Source organism: Carya illinoinensis, chromosome 12 (assembly GCF_018687715.1).
Source record: "Carya illinoinensis cultivar Pawnee chromosome 12, C.illinoinensisPawnee_v1, whole genome shotgun sequence".
In the NCBI taxonomy this organism is placed as follows: domain Eukaryota; kingdom Viridiplantae; phylum Streptophyta; class Magnoliopsida; order Fagales; family Juglandaceae; genus Carya; species Carya illinoinensis.
Genome location: NC_056763.1, coordinates 21,210,011 through 21,232,707, shown reverse-complemented (window position 1 = coordinate 21,232,707; position 22,697 = coordinate 21,210,011). Strand labels below are relative to the sequence as shown.

General features: G+C 32.3%; 1 long non-coding RNA gene across 1 annotated transcript; it reads left to right on the top strand.

The window, feature by feature from the left end:
• Positions 1–21,730: 21,730 nt before the first annotated feature.
• LOC122289171 lies at positions 21,731–22,697 on the top strand. The gene is made up of 3 exons (XR_006236134.1): positions 21,731–21,884; positions 21,973–22,059; positions 22,678–22,697. It is a non-coding gene; the product is annotated as an uncharacterized LOC122289171 (long non-coding RNA).

Genomic DNA, 22,697 nt, shown 5'->3' with positions numbered 1-22,697 from the left:
TTGGGATCCGTATGTCTATAGCACTTTTAAACAAACTAATTTGTTTGGAAACAAATTTAAAAAGTACTTTTTGACATAAAAATGACATAAAAGGGCATATATTTAACAAAAATAAAATATTATAATAAAATAATAACAAAAATAGTCTAATAGATTTTTTTAATAATTATAATGAAAAAGAAAATTTCTTCAACGATGCATAAGTGATAGGAGAAGAATGAAAAATATTGATAGGCAAAATCTTGAGTAGATTATACAGGAATAATAAAAAATATAGATTGGTAAAGTTGTCATTGTGCTAAAATGATGAGGGTCATTTCGTAATGTACATAGCTCGGTAAAACAGGGATTACTTTTTCTAAAGTGCTTCTGACAAAAAGCATCACTTTGGTGCTTTTATTGAAACGTAGTTTTTTGCTTTTTCTTAGTTTAGAAATACTTTAATGTAAAACTACCAAACGGATAAATTTTGTTATATAAGCACTTTATACAGTTCTATCGTACTTTTTAGACCTCCCATCGCAATCCCAAACAGGCCCTAAAAGAGTACCATTACATAGACATTTCAAGAATAACATAATGTTTGACAAAGGCTATAAATCTAGCCTTTGTTAAACATGATGCCACCAAATCCTAGTATCTCCACATTTTTACAAAATCTAGCCATGGGCGTTACAAACTACGGGGTGAGCTGGTAGATTTTTGTGACACCAAGCATACTCCTATTGGCCCACTTGGTATTCAAAAATCACAAAATTTTTTATTGCACTGTAAATTTCTAAAAATTTGAAAGTACTAAATTAAGGTTAAAATATTTTTATCTAATTATGATCTTAAGTACCTCAATTAAATTCAAGAAGCTTTGGGTTCACTTTGAGGATCATAAATTGACTTTGCTCTTGAAATGAAGTTCAAACTAGTTTAATTGGTAGAATTCGACTCTATATTTTTATATTAGATCAATATATTAAAAAAATTAAAGAAATTCTTTTGATCTAATTTTATTTTGAGGGTATTACACCTCTTGAGCCATACCTCCTATATATACTTGTACGTTCATGTTACAACAAATACCGATTATTTCCGCGAAAACTTATGGCGGCAATTATTGTAACTTTTGCTACAAATGACCATAAAGCCACAGAAAATATCACAACAGGTTTGCAGATAATAAATTGCCAATTTAACCACTACTTTTGGCAATATGAGCTTTTGAAGAAAGTACCTACATAACTTGGCAAACTGCGCCATTGCCATGAGTCATTTATATTGTCACAAATAAGGCAAACATAACCTCCCAACTTCGAGCATTTAACTCAATTCCCAGAAAGCAGGTTGGCCACTAATATGCTGTGTCCTCAATTGATAACTTGGCTATTGATTAATGAGTACTACACTTATATATTGTAGCAACTATATTTTATCGGGAACTTATGCTAACAAAAAACAGATATATTGGCAACTTTGATTTCCCAATATAACTTAATTACTATGCGGTTCGAAAAGTTCAGACTGACATCAATCGTCTTTTGGCACAACTACAAATCTATGTAATAGGTTTGTATTGGCACCTAAGTTTTCTGGAAAAATCTTTATAGCAAGAACGTTGGCTCATCCAGTCGGCCTTATTGCCGGCTACCTATATTCTCTAGACTAACCATTTGTTGGCAATTCAGCAAAGCTAAAAATAACTATTATTGGCCATTATTTTCTTGGAGATAGCTCAATGTAGGCATATTGCATGTGCACACACACACACACACACACACACACACACACACACACACACACACACACACACACACACACACACACACACACACACACATATAAACCGAACAGGACTAGCTACGTACATTATATTGGCTGAAATTGAAGGGTGCTGATGATGCATTGTTGCTAGAAATATGTATTTTCCATAAAACCCAACATGCTGTATAAATTAATTGGACATTATTTAGGTGATGCAACGTAATTAATTGCTTTTCAACCTACGTACTTTAATTTCCTATATATACCTTACCATTTGTCAACCGGTACACAACTGCATGTCCTATATATGATCTGTAATTTATATAATTATATTCAACGATGACGTAAACCATAACTTGATCCATAAATTAATGCTCAATAAGTATATAAAATATATAAATGCTTCCCATGCATGTTGCAACCGAAAATACCGAAGTTAGCATACTATTATTTCCAACATTTGTGCGCCCAGCGATATAAAACCAAAACTATCAACATGCATTTTGGTTTTACACACCAACTGGCTGATTTCCCCTTGAGCCGCTGTACCTTTCCATATTATTAAAGTTAAATCAAACAAACAGAAATGATGTGATTCCTATGGCAAAACTCCCAAACAATAGCCCAATAAAGATCATCATCTATTACTTATATCACTTAGTTCTCCATATCCATACAATTTTCATCCAAATGCACCCTGTTCAATTAGTTAATATCTAGCCAACATAAACCGCAATGTGCACATGATCACTTGGTAACATATCACATAATGATCGATTCTAATCTCATTAATTACATGATGATGCCAACCATGACATCCTGTTCAAGCTGACATGCCTAGCCAATATACAAGTTCTATGAGTCCCATTTCTATGTCCCAAAACAAATTCCATGACATATCAATAACATATATTGATTGGTTTCCAATCTCTTCCCTGATCAAAGCTATTAGTGGGGATCTTCACTAAAATATATATATATATATATATATATATATATATATATAGCATCAGACCTCCAATTGTCCACACAGATGGCAAGGGTGGCCTCATACTGTCTTCGTTTCAACATTTCCTTCAAAGCTCCTCCTGCTGCCAAGCTACATACTCCCAGCACATATATCCTGGCATATAGTCATGCCAATCCATTTTTGTGGCAAGAGTTAGTTCCAATAAATGGTGAGCTGATAAATTAGCCCCAAAATGACAATAGTATGACACTTACAAACTGTCATAACCTTGATCATGCAATTGACTCCACTCAAAAATAATAACTTGACACGGATAAATATCCAACTCATGCAATATATTTATGTTAATCCTAAAGCAGGGATATATCAAGAGTGTCAGCAATATAATGAAGGAAAACAAAAACATATATTGAATAAATAGCATCTTTTAATCCAAGAGTTTTACCTATCTGTTTCTTCCTACCCTAGCAGGGCAGAATAAATGACCAAACAACTCATTCTTGATAACTTACTAACTACTCTATCCCATCATTAAAGTCTACATACTCTCAGCCACCAGTAGCTATGTATATTTGCTACAATCATGCAAACTATTACAATTTGTTATCTTCTGTACCATGGACAGTTTGAGTGTATATCCAAGAAAAACCATAACTGACCATTCTGAGAAATGTGTATATGGATGGAGGAAAAATATCTCTGATTTTTTTCCAAGAAATCATATACAACATGTAAGAAGAGTGTGGAAATTGCATACCTTACGTGTAGCTTTCCAGGTAGAATGCATGGCAGCAAGTATTCCCATTGTCAATATTTTACTAGCTAACTGTTAATATAGACACCAACCAAACACTGACGCTACATCCATATAGGTGCACAGCAAAAAGGACCAAAAGAGTTTACTCATGAAATGTTAACCTTACTTGTAACTTCAACTAGGACTTCCCAAAAATCAAAAGCTGGGCAACCAAAAAAAGGGTAAAACCAGGATGCCTAGGCATCCATGCGAGTCTCCTGATGAGACTCTCTTCGATTGCATTCCAGGTCAGCTACACGATTGTTCATTGATTTTTCGTAGTCTTTAAATTGACTCTTGAAACTATGCAACTCATCTCTTAGTACCTCTAACTGGCTCTTGTACAAATCAGCTTCATTCTTGTTCCTTTCATTCTCTTCAATCCTAACATAGTCCCTATTTTTGTACAATGCTATCGAAGGTTCAGGTATAACCGAGTGTCCAAGTCCTGTTGCATAGCTAGGTCTATGTCCTAAAACCTCCTTGAAAGCTGCATTGCACTTCTCATTGTTGTTTTCTGTATTCACCTCAGTCTCATCCAATCGCTCTAGCATTAGTTTCTACATCCATAGATAGGAAAACACCATTAACTTTGGATTGAATACCTGTTTTAACATCAGAAAATGAACTCAACTGGAACTAGAATTGACGTACGTAGTTCTGTTCTGCTTGGCCAGTTATAAAGCAACCCTTCTTTCTTGACCAATGCACGTCTTTGTAAAACTATATCAAGTTTGGGTCTTCCTCATTCTGGACCCATCAACAAAATTTCCAGTTAAATTGTTAGGGTGGATAAGAAAGCATATGTGGTGTTAGATGGTTTGCTGAAATTCTTCTAAACTAACCATTTCCTCCAATATTCGTACGAATGGCTTTCTCCCTCCTGTATGGTTCACATTTTGTTTCTACCTATTTCTCTGGTTTCTCTTTGACATTTTCTGTGGGGTATTGACAAGCAAAGTTTAATTAGGTGTATTTTTAATAATACATTCAGATTCTGCAATAGCAAGGAAAATTACTATAGCTGTTTAATTTAAAAAATAAACCTATGAAGTATTTATATTATTTGTGGGCTTTTCATACGAATTTTCCTAAAGGATGGGTGTAACCTGTAATGGCACTACATTTAATCTATTACTTCCCTTAACACCCCTGTCAACTACAATATGAAGAAGTAAAGGTAGACTGAAACCTAATTGTATAAATGCTGTTCTACATGACTATTCTAGATGCCTTTCACACAATATGCACTGTTTTATACCTTATGTAAGGTTAAAAACAACCTTACATATTAAAATATCATCCTTATAAATTTACATAATTTTGCCAGTAAAATTTTTAAATAATTTCACTTTTTTAATATCTAAAATAATAATAATAAAAAGAAACAATATAAAAATATTTTAATAGAAAACGTTCGAACGTTCTTGAAAGTACGTTCGCAAGTTAAAATTAAAACTGTCACGTGCGAATTTACAAAGATGATACGTTCAGACTTTTTATCGAACGTTTCATTCAAACGTTCGATAAAAATGTACGAATGAGTTCATTACGTCCGAACGTATTATATAAACGTTCGGATGTAATGAATTTGAACCGTCATACGTTCGGACATTCTTACTAGCCGAAGAAGACCAACGGTTTACGTTCGAACGTTTTATCCAACGTTCTGTTAAAGCGTTGGATAAAAATGTTCGCACGTAAAAATAATATGTTCGCATGTTACAATATAACGTGCGAATGTAAACAATACTAAAGGTCACACGTTCGGACGTTGTGTCGTGACGTCCGAATGTTACGACACGGAATCGCTGAGTCAACTCAGCCATTACCGAAAGCTTCGAAACGCATGTTTCGAAGCCACAAACAACCAAAATAAGCATCTACTAACAGTGGGGAATGTTTCTACGGTCCTATTTTATAAATTTACTGCGAATGGTGGCTGGAAATGCAAGTGTTATAATCTGCCTACGGTGGGTTTCGAATTTTTGAAACCCACCGATTAAAAGCAAGGAAATAGAAGAGGGAGATGGCACATTACCTTTTAGTGACGGTTGCGGTGGCGGATGGCGACGGTTGCGGCGGCGTGCGTGGCGGAGAGGAAGAGAGAGTTTGAGTTTTCGTACAAGTTATGGCCTGAAAACCGTCGTGCCTAGCTTTATATACAGTTAACATTCGAACGTTCATTAATTAACATGCGAACGTTATGTAGATTACGTTCGAACTTAGAATCATACGTGCGAACGTATAACTTGTACGTTCGGACGTTATGTTAACATGCGAATGTATAACGTATAAGTTCGGACGTTAATCAAAACGTCTGAACGTTTTAATTATAACATTCGAACGTTTTTACACTATATATTATATTATATATATTATATAATATATTAATATAATATATATTATATTATCTATATATTACTATATAATATGATATATTATATAATGTATAATATTATATACGTATAATATACGTATATTATATAGTATATAGTGTTAATAGTGTATATAGTGTATACTGTATACTATATAGTGTTATACTATATAGTATATAGTATATTACACTATATACTATATAGTGTATACTATATAGTGTTATATAGTATGTAGTGTTAATACGTATATAGTGTTATATACGTATTATTGAAACCTATATTATATAGTATATAGTATTATAGTATATACTATATGATATACGTATTATATACTATATATAGATATAATATATATATGTATGTTATTATATATTATATTATATATACTATATGTTATATAATATCTAGTGTATACTTATATAATAATTATATAATATTATATATAATTATCAAGGAACTATTACCCCAATAAGTAGGGCTATAGAATTTGCTAATAAATTCCCTGATGAAATAAAAGATAAGCAACAACTAAAAAGATTTCTAGGAAGTTTAAATTATGTTGCTGATTTTTATCAAGCACTTAGACCTTTATGTGAACCATTATTCAAGAGATTAAAAAAGAATCCAACTTCATAGACAGAGGAACATACAAATATTATAAAACAAATAAAAGCTCATGTTAAGAAATTACCATGCTTAGGACTCCCATCACCTGATGCCTTTAAAATTGTTGAAACAGATGCCTCTGATCTTGGTTATGGAGGAATTTTGAAACAAAAATTATCAGATGAAAAAGAACAGATTACTCGATTCCATTCAGGATGCTGGAATCCTGCTCAAAAGAATTACAGTACTATTAAAAAAGAAATTTTAGCTATTGTATTATGCATTTCTAAATTTCAAGATAATCTTTTGAATCAAAAGTTTTTACTTAGAATTGATTGTAAATCAGCCAAGGAAGTTTTAGTAAAAGATGTTAAAAACTTGGCTGCTAAACAAATTTTTGCAAGATGGCAAGCTATTTTAAGTATTTTTGATTTTGATATTGAGCATACTAAAGGAGATTCTAATTCTCTTCCTGATTTTCTATCCCGAGAATTCTTACAGGAAAAATCATGTCTTCCTCAAAGTCCAGAGTGAAATCCAAATCCTCCTATGCCAAATCACCTTCTCCTCCTTATCCTTCACCCTGTCCTTCCGTCACACCAAAACCCTATACAGTACTAGGGACATTACCACAAAACATTAGGCCATCTTATAATCCATTTTCACCATTATCCTCTTCAAAATTACCCACATACTCAAAAGCTGTTTCTTCTACTAGTTCTTCTCCTTCTCAAATTATTAATCCTCCACCTTTATCTCAGCCCTCTGTAACTCCTATTATCTTCAAATCCCATTGGCATCCAGTCTTTCCTATTGAATTAGAATTACAGCATTTATCTGAACCTCAAAAATTACTTGACGCTTTTCTATTACCAGATTGGCATTATGTTCCCCAGAACATTACCAAGACTCAGAACTTTTATGAATTTATTTTAGTAGACACTGATTCTATTATTATCTCTGAAATCCCCTGCTCTCTACAATCTCAACCTTCTCCACCTGCAATTCCAATCATTGCATTCCACAAAGTTACTATTAAACAGGTTCTTACCTTAGAACAGTGGGGAAAAAGCCCGTACTTGACGAGAAGATTTTCTCAGCCATATGATCCTCCTTATTTCGATTACTACGATTATCAACAAGTATGGAACAAAACGTTCTTACGACAGAACAAGAATTTGCGCCATTCCTGGTTTCTCATTTTGATAAATTACAGGAAATTAAGACTCTACCGCGATGGTTCCTATTATGGTGGGATCAATTTGGACCAGAATCTCTCATTCTTCCTCCACCTCTCCAGGAGAGTCTTCAGGCTTTCACATTACAGAACGATTGTCCACCTTCATTATCACACTGTTCACCACTTCTCCTTTTCTTTCTTAAAACTAAATTAAATTGGATCATGAAGTGGGAATATGTCATCAAACCTCATCCTTCTCTCAAAAATATTATGTTCTTGGTCCGCCAAGTCTCTGTAAAATGGTGGGAAAAGTATAATTATGATCATGCTGTAAAAATGTTCTAAAAAATTACCAAGGCTCCTGAGGTTCTTGTTCAGAGAAGCAGATTCCAAGCTCAATTAGCAACAATTACCAATAAAAAAGACTTGAAAAAATTAGCAGAAGCAATGTCACAAGTATCAGACAGTGATGAAGAAGAAGACCATCAAGTCAGATTATCTCCAGCACAGCAGACAACATCATCGCCACTACAGCAGGCCTCTCCATCCCAACAGGCCTCTCATTCTCATGACAACTCACCATATTATCCCTCACAGATGATGGATTCTCAAGATCCGTATGAATTGGAACTGGCAAATTATGACCCTCAGATTATGTAATTCCAAAAGATTATCGTCCTTTTCTTCCATTATCAGAACACTGTTTAAGATGCTCGTCACTGTTCAAGATGCCCATCAGTCAAGAATCATCCAGCTGTCTAGTTACTGTTTAACCGCCTATGTTTAATAAATGTAGCCGCCTATTTACTGTGTATGAGTCACTGTACATGTCAGTAATATTATTGTAAGGCACTGTTTTGGAGTCTATAAATAGGCAGTTTGTAAGTGAGGAAAGGCATTCAGAAATTCTCATCTGAAGCCAATCCTAGTCCCTTTCTTTCGTCACTCTCAAAACTTCTCTCTTGTAAACTCCTTTCCATGTCTCCTGCCTTTCAAACTTTTGAGAATTAATCTCCTTGTAAGTATTATGTTTTCAATAAAGTTGAGTTTATCTTATTTTGATCTTTACTTTTATTCATGCCTTTATTTTCTGCACATGCATTTGTTTATTATTATTTATTCTTCTTTCTGTTAATATATCTATTATATTAGCTATTATATATATTATATATATCCTGGTATACGTGGAATATTCTTTTCAGAAAATTCTTTTTCATAAGGTAATTCGACTATATGTTGTTTTCTACTCCAAAAAGCATTAGGTAAGTTAGAACATACTTCGTTTTCAATTATATTTTTGAAATTATTAATTTTTTGGATTAATAAAGGATCTTTTAATTGTTCTTCAATTCTTTTGTATTTTAATTCTTGTTTTAAGAAATTTATTTGTTTTTCTTTTCTTTTGATTTTGACTTTTGTTAAAAAATTAATTTCTTTAGTTAATGATGCTTCTTTTAAGGAATTAATTTCTCTTGAGACTGGAGGGAATAAAAATTTAAATTGAATTTCTTTTCCTAATATTTTAGTAGAAATTCTTTCTTCTGTTATAGAGAAAGGGTAAAGTAAAGCAAGAAATGGGTTTCCTAATATTACTTTGGTGTTGATGTTTTTTACTAGAATGAATGTTGTTTTAAAGCAAATTCCATTATTACATATATGTGCATTTGATAATTTATACTATATATTACACTATATTAATTGTAGTATATATACTATATTATATACAAGTAGTATATATAACATAGTACTAGTAGTTAATTATATCTATAATATATTTACTATATAATATTTTATACTATATTATATAGTTATTATATATAGATAACATACTATATAATACTTATACTATATTATAGACTATAATATAGATAATATATTATATAATACTTATACTATATTATCTAATAACTATATTACTTTAATATAGTTATTAGATATACTATATTAAAGTATATTATACGTACTAGGATAATATACAATTTTTCCTATATAATATATTATAATATATTTGTTATAACTATAATATATAATATACTTATTATATTAGAGTTATAATATAATATATATTTTATATTATTAGTTAATATAAAGTTATAATATATATAGTACGTTCTTATATAATACTTATGTTATATATATTATAATTGGTACAAATTATATATTAATTAATATTGTGTAATTTATAATTTAATATATAAATATATTATGAGGAATATACTAAATTCTAATATGTAAATAATAATATTTACGTTCGAACCTTCATGTGAAACGTTCGGATGTTATAATAAATTCGGAGGGAAATTTTTCGCTGAAACCAAATTTGCACAGTACGTTCTAACGTACTATATAAACGTTCAAATGTTATTGACGAATACGTAGGATGGAGAATCATACGTGCGAACGTACTGTATAATTGCTGGGCGGGATAATTATATGTTCAAACGTTACTGCTTAAACGTTCGCACGTAAAATGAAACGTTCGAACGTTCATTTAATGAACATCCAAATGTTAATTGCATAACAAGTAGAATATAAAACTTTCACGCACGAGAAAGCAGATTCATTTCTGCTTTCCTCCTTGCGAATTCGTTTGAGAGACAGAGAGAGTTTTAGAGAGAGGGGGCTGAGAAGTGGAAAGGTTTGGAGAGACAGAGAGAGTTTTAGAGAGAGGAAGAGAAGACGCGGAGGGTTATAGTGAGAGAGAGTTTGCAAATGTATAGTTTTAAGTATTAAGGTAAAAAAAATTTCTCATTTTTTATTTGTAATTTACATGATAATTATCAATGTTTTGTTTCATATATATTTAACTAACTAGTATTGTGTATTTTTTGAAGGATCATTTGTTGTGAATTGTTGAAAAGTTGTGATTTTTGAAGAAGAATTTCTTTAAAGCAGAAGGTATATATACTAAACTCTATTGTTACATTTTATTGTGGATTTAATTTGTGATATGGATTGTGTTGTTTGGATAAATTAAAATGAAAAATTATTGTTATTGAATATGTTTATTCTTAATGTGATAATGTTTTCGTATAGTGTATGTTTTTGAATAATAATTATTTGTAAATTTATGTGTCTATTTTAGTAATTTGTTGTGATAAAAGAATATATATAACAATTTCGATAAAAAATAAATAGTGTGATTATTTGTGTAAAAATAAAAATAAATAGTATATAATTTATAATAACGATAATTATAAATTATAATATTACGATTAAAACTATTATCTATATAATTAGTTAAATAACTAATATAATAAATTATCATATATTACTAAGTGTCAATTATAAGGCATAACTATATAGTATATATAAAAATTCGTATTACTAAAATTATAATATAAATAAGTATTATAAAATAATAATTCCTAAAAATCTAATAGCTCAATAATCCTAAATATTTTATCTAATAATATATAGTATAGTGTTATTAGTATCAATCCATAATAATAATTATCATGTAATGTATAGTATTAAAAAAGGATTAATAAGAAATAGATAAGTAATTATAATAATAATTACTTATTTAATAATAAAAATTATTATAATAATTATAATAATTTTGGCAATAATAGTAATAATTATATAATAACTAATAACAATTAAGTGTTATCAATATATAGTATAACCAGTAATTATAATCTACTTTACTATATATTATATTAAATACGAAATAAATTAAGTAAAAATTGTTATTTTATGCTATATAATAACAAATAAAATATAAGTGTTATCAGTAACTTATAATAGTAATTATAAGATATTTTATAGTAGTGTTATATATTATATAGCTGATAATAAGTATAATTTGTTATTAGGAATTATATAAGTCTACAAATAATTTCTAAGTGTTATCAATCATTAATAATATAAATATTATTAGTACATCGGGATAATTCAAACAATGTGCGCTAATTCAATCAATTGTCAGGAGATTGATCACTATCTCAGGTCTGTCGTTATACAAGGTTTAAATAATTCTAAAGATTATATACAACTTTAACTATTATTATGTAAAATAATATGATAACTTATACTATACAGTGAGCACATGGACAAACTTAAGATGGAAGGCGTCGAGGATATAGTGGCAAGACACGAGTCAGAATTTTCTAGATGGTTTGAACAACGTGTATGAACTAAACTCTATAATATATGTCACATGATGAAAGTTTTAACTCTAGCTAATATTAATAAATGACATTATTTAAATTGTTAGATATTGGAACAACGTGCTCATGATCCTGGATCAGTCTCTTTTGAATTGTATGCATTGGCCCGTGGTCCATCAAACAGAGCACTTTGATACACTGCATGCACAGTTCGAGGTTATAGATTCCATACTCTGGACCGTGAACGTAATAGAAAAACTCAAAACTGTGGTGTCTTGGTCGAGGGGAGTCATTGAACAGATGATATTGATTATTATGGTGTCATTTGTGATATTATCGGATTGAAATATCTGGGTGAGTCTATAACTTTTGTCTTTAAATGTGATTGGTGGGATCTAGGCGGTGATCGGGATTCGATATATAGGGATAATCATTTTACGAGTGTCAATACTGCATCTAAATGGTACGAAGATGATCCATTTGTACTGGCTTGTCAAGCTACTCAAATCTATTACTTGATTGATCCAATGAAAAGTGCTGATGAAGATAGTGGAGAGATAATTTGGCGAATTGTACAAAAATTTATCCCTCGAAATATATATGAAGTAGGAACGAGTGCAGATTACGATAATAGTGGAGATAAAGATGACACTCCAAATGTAGAGGCCTACCAGGAAGATGGATGAGGGGGTATTAACTTATTTGTTGACCTCGGTGCACTCGAGTTGCTCCCCTTATGTAGAGATGACGTCCCACTCATCCATCTCGACCCGTCTTTATTAAATTATCATTCAATTGAAGAAAGTGAGAAAAGTACATAAGAAGAGTCAGAAGAAGAAGACGAACAAGAATCCGGGGGAGAAGTGGATAAGGATGACGAAGAAGAGCTTGATGATGATGACGAAGATGTTATACAGAGAGATTCTGAAACAAACATGGAAAACACATCCGAAGATGAAGACTAAAAGTACTAAAAAGTTTATTCATATACAGCCATTATAGAATTTTATAATAAATATAAATTTATTCTAATAATATTTTTTTGTTATATATAATCATTTCCAAGTATGCCGCCAAAAAGACAAATGAGAAATGTGCCTCCTCCACCGAGTCCAAGTCCTGAACCCATTGAGGACTCCCCACCTGAGGAGTCCGTTCCCGAAGATGAAGTTAACATTACAGAGAACGATGCACAGTCGACACCTACCGATAAGAAATGTTTACGTTAATACTATATAATCAAGAGGTTTGTTTCAATAAATAATATATATAACTTTCAAAATTATACTATCATCTATTAGTTGATGAACAATTGGCTCGTCGCGGTCGTGGCTATACATGCGGCATTTCACTTGAGAAAAATCGAAGGCATGGTAAACTGAAAATCACAATTCCTGATAATTTCACTGGAGGAGTGAATGATAGTGCAGCAGCGCTTTCCTCCTATATTGGCACAGTAGTTCGAGCTTACGCTCGATTTTATGTGCGCTCCTGGAGAGATGTGCCGAATGAGATTAAGGAATACATTCGGAGTCATGTGCTGGTGAGTTTACTTATTATATCATTTTTTTCACCTACATTAGTTTATCATATTTTTAACGTAATTAATTTATAATTAGGATGAATTTGACCTCGACTTTGGTCGTAGCGAGGATTTGAGAACTGTGAATGAGTTAATGGCTACATTATTCCGACGTCACAAGGGACGATGTTACGACCATTTCAAGAAATTTGAGATGTTTGAAGAGGCTGCACAGTCCCCATTCCAGCAGATGAAATTAGACGACTGGATAAAGTGTTGTGATCTTTTTGCCTCTCCAGAATATCAGGTATTCTAGATTTATTTTCTATAATTATTTACGTTTATATTTGTTGTTTATATTATATGTATGTACATATATTACAATTAACGGTGGGAATTATTTTTGTAGCACTTAAGTTCTACAAATGCAAATAATAGATCTGCTCTGACTATTCACCATCATGCTGGTTCAAGATCATTTCATCGTCTTGCTGAAAAAATGGTAATTAATAAACGAAATAATTCATATTTTTTCTTATTATTCTTTTATATAAGTACTAACACCGTCTTTTTCAAATTGCTAATGTCGTTTCTTAGAAACGTGATGATCCTGAAAACTTTTCCCTCATTCATGTCTATGCTGCTGCTCACACTAATGAGTATAGTGAGTGGATGGATCCTGCAGCTGCAATTAATTATGTAAGCGGTGTTCCTTTTGTTAAATAAATTATGTAACATGTGATTAAATTATTTTTTATTTGTATTTCTTTTAATATGTTACTTATTGTGTGTTTTGATCTTTCAAACTGCAGGGAAAAATGATGGAGATGCAGTCAGCTTCTGGGGATTCCTCTCCTAGTGACTTGGACATTTTTTCACAGGTGCTTGGGCCCAACTCTAGTATGGCAAGAGGTTTGGGACGATCTTTCAAGCATTCTGGTTCATCTTCCTCAACCTCATCGACATTACAAATTAATAATCTTACCAAAGATTTAGAAGCTGCACGACGCGAGAATGAGTATATGAGGTCTATACAACAAGAGTTGGAGTCCCTCTTAGAGCGACAGTCTCATTTAGAGACGCGTTTGCAGGACCAACAAAGATACCAGGATGAAAGAATCCGTAGTGAGGTTCAAGAGCAAGTGCAGCGGGAGATGATGCTGCAAATGGAGCGTGTTATGTCATTGCAACAGAATCGTGCTGGGCGAGGAAAGAAAAAGAAATGAATTTTATTTCTGTATTACGTTTTTAACATCTAATTTGAAAACAGTTTTAAACAATGTTGGTTGTGAAATATGTACTGTAATATGAAACAATTGGTTTGTTTATTAAGTGGATGAGTTTAGCATTTCTGATATGTACGTTCGAATGTAAATAAAATACGTTTCAACAGTATTACACATTCAAAAATACGTTCGAACGTAACTATACAAAATAGTAACAAAACGTTCGAATGTTTAAACCCAAGTTAAAAAAACGTTCGAATGTCAAAAAAGTTTAACGTTCCAAACATCCGAACGTACACTCTACGTTCGAACTCTACTCTCTTAACATTCGAATTAACGTCCGAACGTTATGATACAAATATTCGGACATTATTTCCTTTTCGTTGGATTCGAGATTCGAACGTAATGTTCGCACGTATAAACGTTCGAACGTTTACATTATACGTCCGAACTATAATCAACAAACATTACCTTTTCTCGTTCGGATGTCAGCTCGTCTTTTTTACGTTCGAACGTAATTTTTTTATGTTCGAACGTTATTTTCTGTGACAGATTCTAACCGTCACAGAAAATCATACGTTCAAACGTTATTTTAAATGGCACATCCCCAACCGTCACTAAAAATATTTTTAGTGATGCTTGTACAGTAAACTGTCACCTAATGTAATCCGTGACGCACATTACGTGACAGTGGTGGTGACGGTCAGAAACCGTCACCAAATATATTTCGTGACCTTTTTTTCATTTCTTGTGACAGTTTCATCTGTCACTAAAACCTATTTTTGTTGTAGTGTATATAAGTCATGAAAACCTCAATTCTTATAATTAACATAATTATTCAATCTTACAAGAAATCTAATAAACACTAATATCATTTAAATATTCTTAATACGTTTCTTTATTTTCAGTTCACAACTTAGTAGAATAATTATATCAGAATCTAGTACGGAAAACAGTAGAAAAGGGTGTCGTTTATTGCTCGCCTGTGGAGGAGATGTGGTGGCTTGCCGCCGTGAGGGAAGGAATTGGAGGAGTATAAATACAGTGTTTAAGTTGGTTACCAAATAGATCGAAAACCTTTTGACGTAGGAAATCGTTGTGGGTGAGAGAGACGTGCATGGGCTACGTGGGTACGTATATAAAGAAGTATATATAGGTTTTGATTCATCATGTGAATCTGTAGGCTAAAAAACTGAAAGCGTTTCAACTCAATCGAAACCGAGAGACATGGGCACGGTTACAATATATGATATCTTTTAGATTAAGAAAATACCCTAGAGAAAGTAGCAGAAGGGAAAATAATGAAAAGAAAAGAGAGGTATAAAAATGAGGATTTCGGCGCTAGCTTGCATTCCGTGGACCACGCAGTTTAAATTAATGTTGAACGTCCGAGAGGATGAAAAGCTTGAAGGACGATGGGAGATCTCAAAATATTAAGTGTAATTAGAAAAGATTATTATTAATAAAGTTGAAAATATTAACAATTTTAATTAAAATAATATCATTAATAAAAATTCTTATTTAAGATATAACCAACTGAATCCGATAAAATCGATAATACTAATAATAACAATAAGAGAATTCACGTATAATAATATTTTAAATTGAAAAATAAAATTATTTGAGTTCGATCCCTAGCTAATAATATCTGGATTGGGTTGTTACATGCAGAAAAGCCTACAATCAAATCCCTTCTTGAATCTCGGATTACCCTGCCCCCATCACAAATACTTGGGTTGCCCAAACTACGTACACCCTGCATCTACATTCAGCTTGACGAAACCTGAGACTTGGGGAGTCCATCGCTAAACCAAAACTTTTGGTGTTTTGATACCTGAGAAAGTAATGCCTAATTTATGCAAAATGACAAGATTAGAATTACTAACTTTCTTGCAAGGAGATAGTTTCATCATTTGTTTAGCAAGCAGAAGTTTGATCTTAAAACGTATCGTGTTTGTCGACTCCTTTTTATCTTCCATGCGAGCTGCATGTGCACCTACGAAGCCAAAGACACCAACTGATAATAGATGGTACAAACCCAAAATAATACCTAGTTGGGAGACAGCATTAGCCTTCCGGAACCAGATCGATCTCTGTCAGCTGTTGCCAGCCTCTTCTTCCTTCTATTTTGATGCCCAGTAACCTTGCAAAATAATCCCATAACTCTAAGTAAACGGAGTTAAGCACAATACTGCATGGTCTAATGAGTCCATATCTGGATTTTCACAGCAGTTACACTTGGGAGGCTAAAGCAGTATTAAACTTTTGAATGTTAATATCAAAAGGCCAGCAGGCTGCATGCCCCTAAAACTCTTCCACATAAAGATAGAAATTTTTAACGGAATGACTCTGTGCCAAACCCACTTGGCCCAAGTGACTTTCTGATCATCTCCATATGATCGAGTGTACGTAAGACCATGCGGATCATCTAGTTGTGAAAACTCCTGTGCTAGAAGCATTCCATGCATTTTGGATAGTTATTCCCTTCTCCGATCCGTAATTCCTTTGTCACTATCTGGTTTATTAAACTCTCCCCCAGAAGTTCTTCCATTTTATGTTTATTCCATCCATCATTTCCCCAAACCTCTTTAACCATTTTAACTCAAAATATGTATCATCGATCTCCTTAGTGCTTCAAGATGTTATTCCTTGATGATAAGAAAAACTCATGTTAGAGAACCTATTAACGTTGAGGGCCCTTACTCTGATCAGGATGTGTTGTAAAGCTCAGTTTTATGCTCTGCAATAACATATTGCCATAAAAATTATAATCCTAACATGCTCTCCAAAACTCTTTAAAATCTCAATATATATACGTAGAAATGTTCATCTTCAATTTTTTTCCCATAGCCCGATAATTTTGTATAATCTTTCTATATTATCTATTTTCAAGAGCGTAGCCCCACCAGAATTAAATTAAAAATTATAAGGTTAGGAGATATTATACGTATATGGATTTCGAAATTTTTTATTATACAATATTAGGCTTCTTAATATGGGATTCAAATTGAAAATACATAAAAATCATCTAAGATCGATTGATTATCTGCATTGATAATTGTAGTCGAATTATGTATAATTTTATTAGTTTAAATGAAGTATTATAATAATTATATAGTGTTAATTTTTATATTTTTATTAATTTTAAAATATTTATTTTTCTTACATGCCAGAATAATAAAAAATTAAGTTTTGAGGGTCAATATAAAAGGAATAGATTGAAGAAACAAAATGGCACTGCTTGGATATATATATATATATATATATATAACACGGAAAAAAGAATAAAATGTGAAAGATCTACGGCATGGACTGACTTGGTCAAACATTGAATTTAGTTATAAAGATAATAGAAGTGTGCTGGCGTGAAGAGTGGGAACGTAAAGACATAAGAAGTAAAAGGTGATAGAGAGACGTGAAGAAAGCAAAAACTCAGCGTGAAAAAGAAAAAAAATAATAGCCTAGCTTCAACTGGCTTGATTTTATTCTTCAGTTTATTTTAAATATTATTTTGATATTTATTGACATTCAGTTTTTGAAGTTTATTTTTATGAACATGTCTAGGCGCTAAGTTTTCAACTAAGGTCGAGGATGAAACCTCATTGATGACTACTAGTATTATTTATGAGATTAATTTTTTTTTCAATTATTTATGTGTTTAACGATAGACTCACTACAAGAAATATAACCTATTCCAGCGATTTTTTAATTGTTGCCAATAAAATTGTTGGGAAATCCACACTTTTGCAGCGATTTAAAAATCGCTGTAGTTTTTAAAGTAAAATCCAGCGAATCAGTTGATGGCTCATTAATTTGAACTTTTACAACGATGGTTAATCGCTGCAATACATATACATGTTTTCTTAACGCTCAAAACTACGTTGATTTAGTACGGGGCGCCAACTCTTAATACTTTTAATTTTTCCCCTGTCGCCCCCGACCCACCATTTTTCTACCCACCAAACACATTTCCCCCCAACACCCACTTCGACGGACCCTCGATTGCGAGCACCTGCATTTGGCCCCTTCCCACCATTTCCGCACAGCGTCACCTCCTCTGTCTTCAGCCATATCTCGTTTTCACTGTCCTATTTTCCCACACTCTTCTCCCTTCCGTCATTGCTTCTCCATTTTCGACTACCTCCAAAATGAAAAAATCAATTTCCCTTTGTTTCAGCTAGTAATGATGTTGTCCCTATGTTTCCTTCCGTTCCAACTGAGGTTCTGTGCCTTCATTTTATTTCCCAAGTTAAACTTTTGCCGCAGTCTAGTATAATCGCCATCTGCTCCTTGGAATATTTCCAAGCCAAACAGGTATCTCTTGTTGCCAATTTATTTGTTTTTCCCCCTTCATGCGTAGGTTGCATTGCAAAAGTTGTATTTTTTTTTTTTGGTCAATATTTTTGTTTATGTGAAACTGATGTATTAGTTCCTATGTTTGGTTCAAAATGTTGTGTGTTTGCCTTTTGCGATTTAAGTGCCGATTTTGGAAACAAGGCTTGGTTTTCTTTGTGTAATACTACTGTTTTTAATGTTTATATATAGATTTAGATCAAGAGCAAGCTTAAGGTCGAACTGTTTTTTGAACTATTGCAAAACAACCGTTCAAAATTTGTCCTGAGATTTGAGTTCACAGTTAAAATCCTATAGGAAAATGTACCAAACTACAAGAACAAATATTAATTTGGTAAAGAGGAAAAACCAACTCTTACATATTATGCCAGAATGAATTTCGTATATTAAACCCCTAAAAGGAAAAAATAGGCCAACTTCAGGTAGGGATAGCTCATATAAGTGACAAATTGATGGATTTTAAAAACTGTTTCAGATTTATTAGACTACTAACTTCTTCATATTTTTCTAATTTTATAATATCATAAAAGTTGATTTCTAGTTATTTTAGTTAGGATCAATATTAAATATATCTTAACTATATTTTTGTTTATAAGTCTTGCATAATCTCATTGAAAACCTTAATTAATCATTATTAAAAAATAAAAATATTCTTATATAGGAAGTCCACGGAGGAGAATATGAATAAAAATATTCTCATGAATGACCTTAAGCTTGAAATATACATGAATCTACCCATTTCATTATATTAAAACCATCTCAACTAAAACCTACCTATCCTTCCCCCAAAATAAAATGTTCACAGCTGTTTCTTTCAACTTGATTCTTATTGGAAATGAGGTCTTAGAATAGTACTGATCATATTTTAAATTTACCAAAGAGATCATATTATATATAACTACTGTAGGCTGGTGAAGAAAAGAGAGGTGATGGTACTCATCATCAACCTGTTAAAAGGTTTGTGTTGATTATGGAGCAAAAGAAAAAGATCAATGCAATATAAGTTGTGCCAAGTAATTAAAGATGGTTCCTTTCTCCATCTCACAGCTGGTGCTTTATTAAAGCTAATCTTCCTAATATTGATAGTGATTGGTATAAGGTGGCCAATGAATTACCTGTGCATCTTCTTTAATTTATGTGCCTCAAGTACTGAATTAATGTTTTAGTAATGGTTTGTATTATCTGTCTTGTCTGATCTCATCACGAAAAAAAATAAATAAAAACTGGTTTGTATTATTCCTTGTTTTTAATTAAGAATATCTATGGACCACTTATCCTTTCATTGTGCTTATATCAAAAAAATTAGGTTCCTTACACACCAAGTGATGAATAAGGCAATCAACATCTATATTGTTTTTCAATTAGCAGGCAAAGAATGACTAATCATCGTTCTTAATCAGTCAATAAATAACTTTAAAAAATACTAAACACAATATATAAGTAAAGCAAAAAGTCTTAGTTTCTGGGCAACCACATCCCCATGTTACACATCCAATCCATTTTTCCTTTATGAATATCATTTCAATTAAGTACTCATTATGACCTTTTTCAAACCAGATGCATGAAAAAAGATCCAAGGTTGAGAATGTATATGTCTCTCCATTGCTAGCTGTACCAATAACAGCTTTCTATTTAGTTATTTGTAATTAATTATCTATGTATTTGTCTCTTTTTCTGCACGAATATTTAAAGTGAAAGAGGTGCATGGTCTTGTCAACAAGACTAAGGAACCGCTGTACTGCTATATATATACATACCACCATATATATATGATTAGAGATTTGGAAGACATCTTTGTCTGAAATGTCATTGTCAGCTTGTTTCCCAATGTTTGCATGGGTTCCTCTTCCAATGAATATTGCTGTCATTTCAAATGTAGGCTTATTGAATATTGATATTTATTTCTACTCTTTTTAATATTGATTTGCTCATGTTTTTAATATTGAGTTTGAATGAATGTTTTGAGAGCCTTTAACCTTTATGACTATGTGTTAAACTAGTAGATCATGGGAATGTACTTTGAGAACACTTTTCCCCAAGATTAATAGCTTAAGTCCTAGGGATGGTACAGTCCCTTGAGTTCCGAGATAGTGGAGCCTGCTTCACAAGTTATCTAGTTTCCTAAGAATTGCGTTCAACTCTCTAGTCCTGTTACTAAACAATCCTATGAATGTATGTCTTGGTGTTCAGTTTTTTAAGCTCTGAGCTATAGATACCAACGTTTTCTGCCTTGGCAATTAATAAATATTTTCTATGCAGTCAATCGGGATTATAAATATGCAATGTTCTCTATTGATCAAACCTTGAGAATCTGTGTAGGTCCTCTAAAGGGATATCTCTGCTGTGTTTTAGCTTTATGTCATTCTGATGTTACAGTCAAGCTTGATTCACAGCATAAGGTTCTTACAGGTTTGTTAATGATGGTCTGTTCTTATTCTGTATCATGAGATGTGATTGTTATGATGTTTTTATTTATTTTTAATAAATAAGTTACTGTTATAATGTATCTCTGTTTGTAACAGTTTTTTTTATAAACATCACTGTTATGATGTTTAAGAGCATGAGAATATTGCTCCAACTCTGAGTGCATCAGATTTGTTTTATTTTTGTTTTTGTAAAACTACCCATTTCATGTGTTGAGTGTGTATTAAGGCTACACACTCTGCTCAACTGCATGCTATTCAATGCATATCCGACAAATCTAGTTACATTTTGTTATTCAATGCATAAAGTACCCATTCAATGCATTCCTCACCACAACCTTCTATGCATAGTTTCTGGCTGCAAACAAGGTGAAGTAATTCTTTTTTATTCTACCCAATAGTTCAGTTGAGATCAAGAATGTGAGTGAGATTGAACCATCCTTGAAGAGACAACTTCTTATATCAACTGTCTTGATGACTGCTGGTATTGCCGTGGTCAATTTCTTTGCTTTGCTATCAGAATTTACTCTTTATGATTTTGGGGCTGAGAAGGCTGTAAAGAATTGGTAGGCTTCCCCCCTTCGTCTGTCCTTTGGAAAATTCTTATTGTTTCGCAATAGGTTTTGACTGATTTATTAAAATAAATTGATTCAGGCACATTTTTTTCTGTGTTGCCATTGGCTTGTGGGCTGGACTTGCTATTGGGTACACTACAGAATATTATACCAGCAATGCTTACAGGTGAGTGATCTTTTTCAGATTTACAATTTAGTGCTTAGTTTCTTCTGGTCTTCTGCACTGCTGCAGAGCTGCTTATAATATTAACATTAATACCTATCCATGTAGTGATAATTGGATCTTTTTCTGTAGCTCTACTGCTGAAACGTGGCATTCCAACTTTTATATTGCATGACCATTTCAGATTTGGATCCTGTCAAATATATCACAAATTTTGAGTCAAATATTCTCAATTTTCTTTAGACATAATGAAATTATCACCGCAATCCATAGAACCTGTAATTGGCTGTAGGTTCACCCGTAGTGGCAAGGAATCATCATGAAATGTCAAAATTGTTTTAAGTTTCTAAGGAAGCTTTCTATTAGAAAATAATTTTATGACAAGTTGGTAACTCTGTGATCCCTACATCACTTTGTGACTTGTTCCTTCTATTTAAAACTGTAAAAGAGATCACTAACCATCTAATGAGTTTAAATGACCTCGTCCAATCTGAGGGATTTTACCACCATGCACTTTCCTTGGGTGTGTTGCACAAAACATGAATGCTTCTGATTATATTTGTATGTATCGTACCGACAACTTACAAATGTGATGCTTATTACCATGTTCAAATATTGCAGTCCGGTGCGGGATGTGGAAT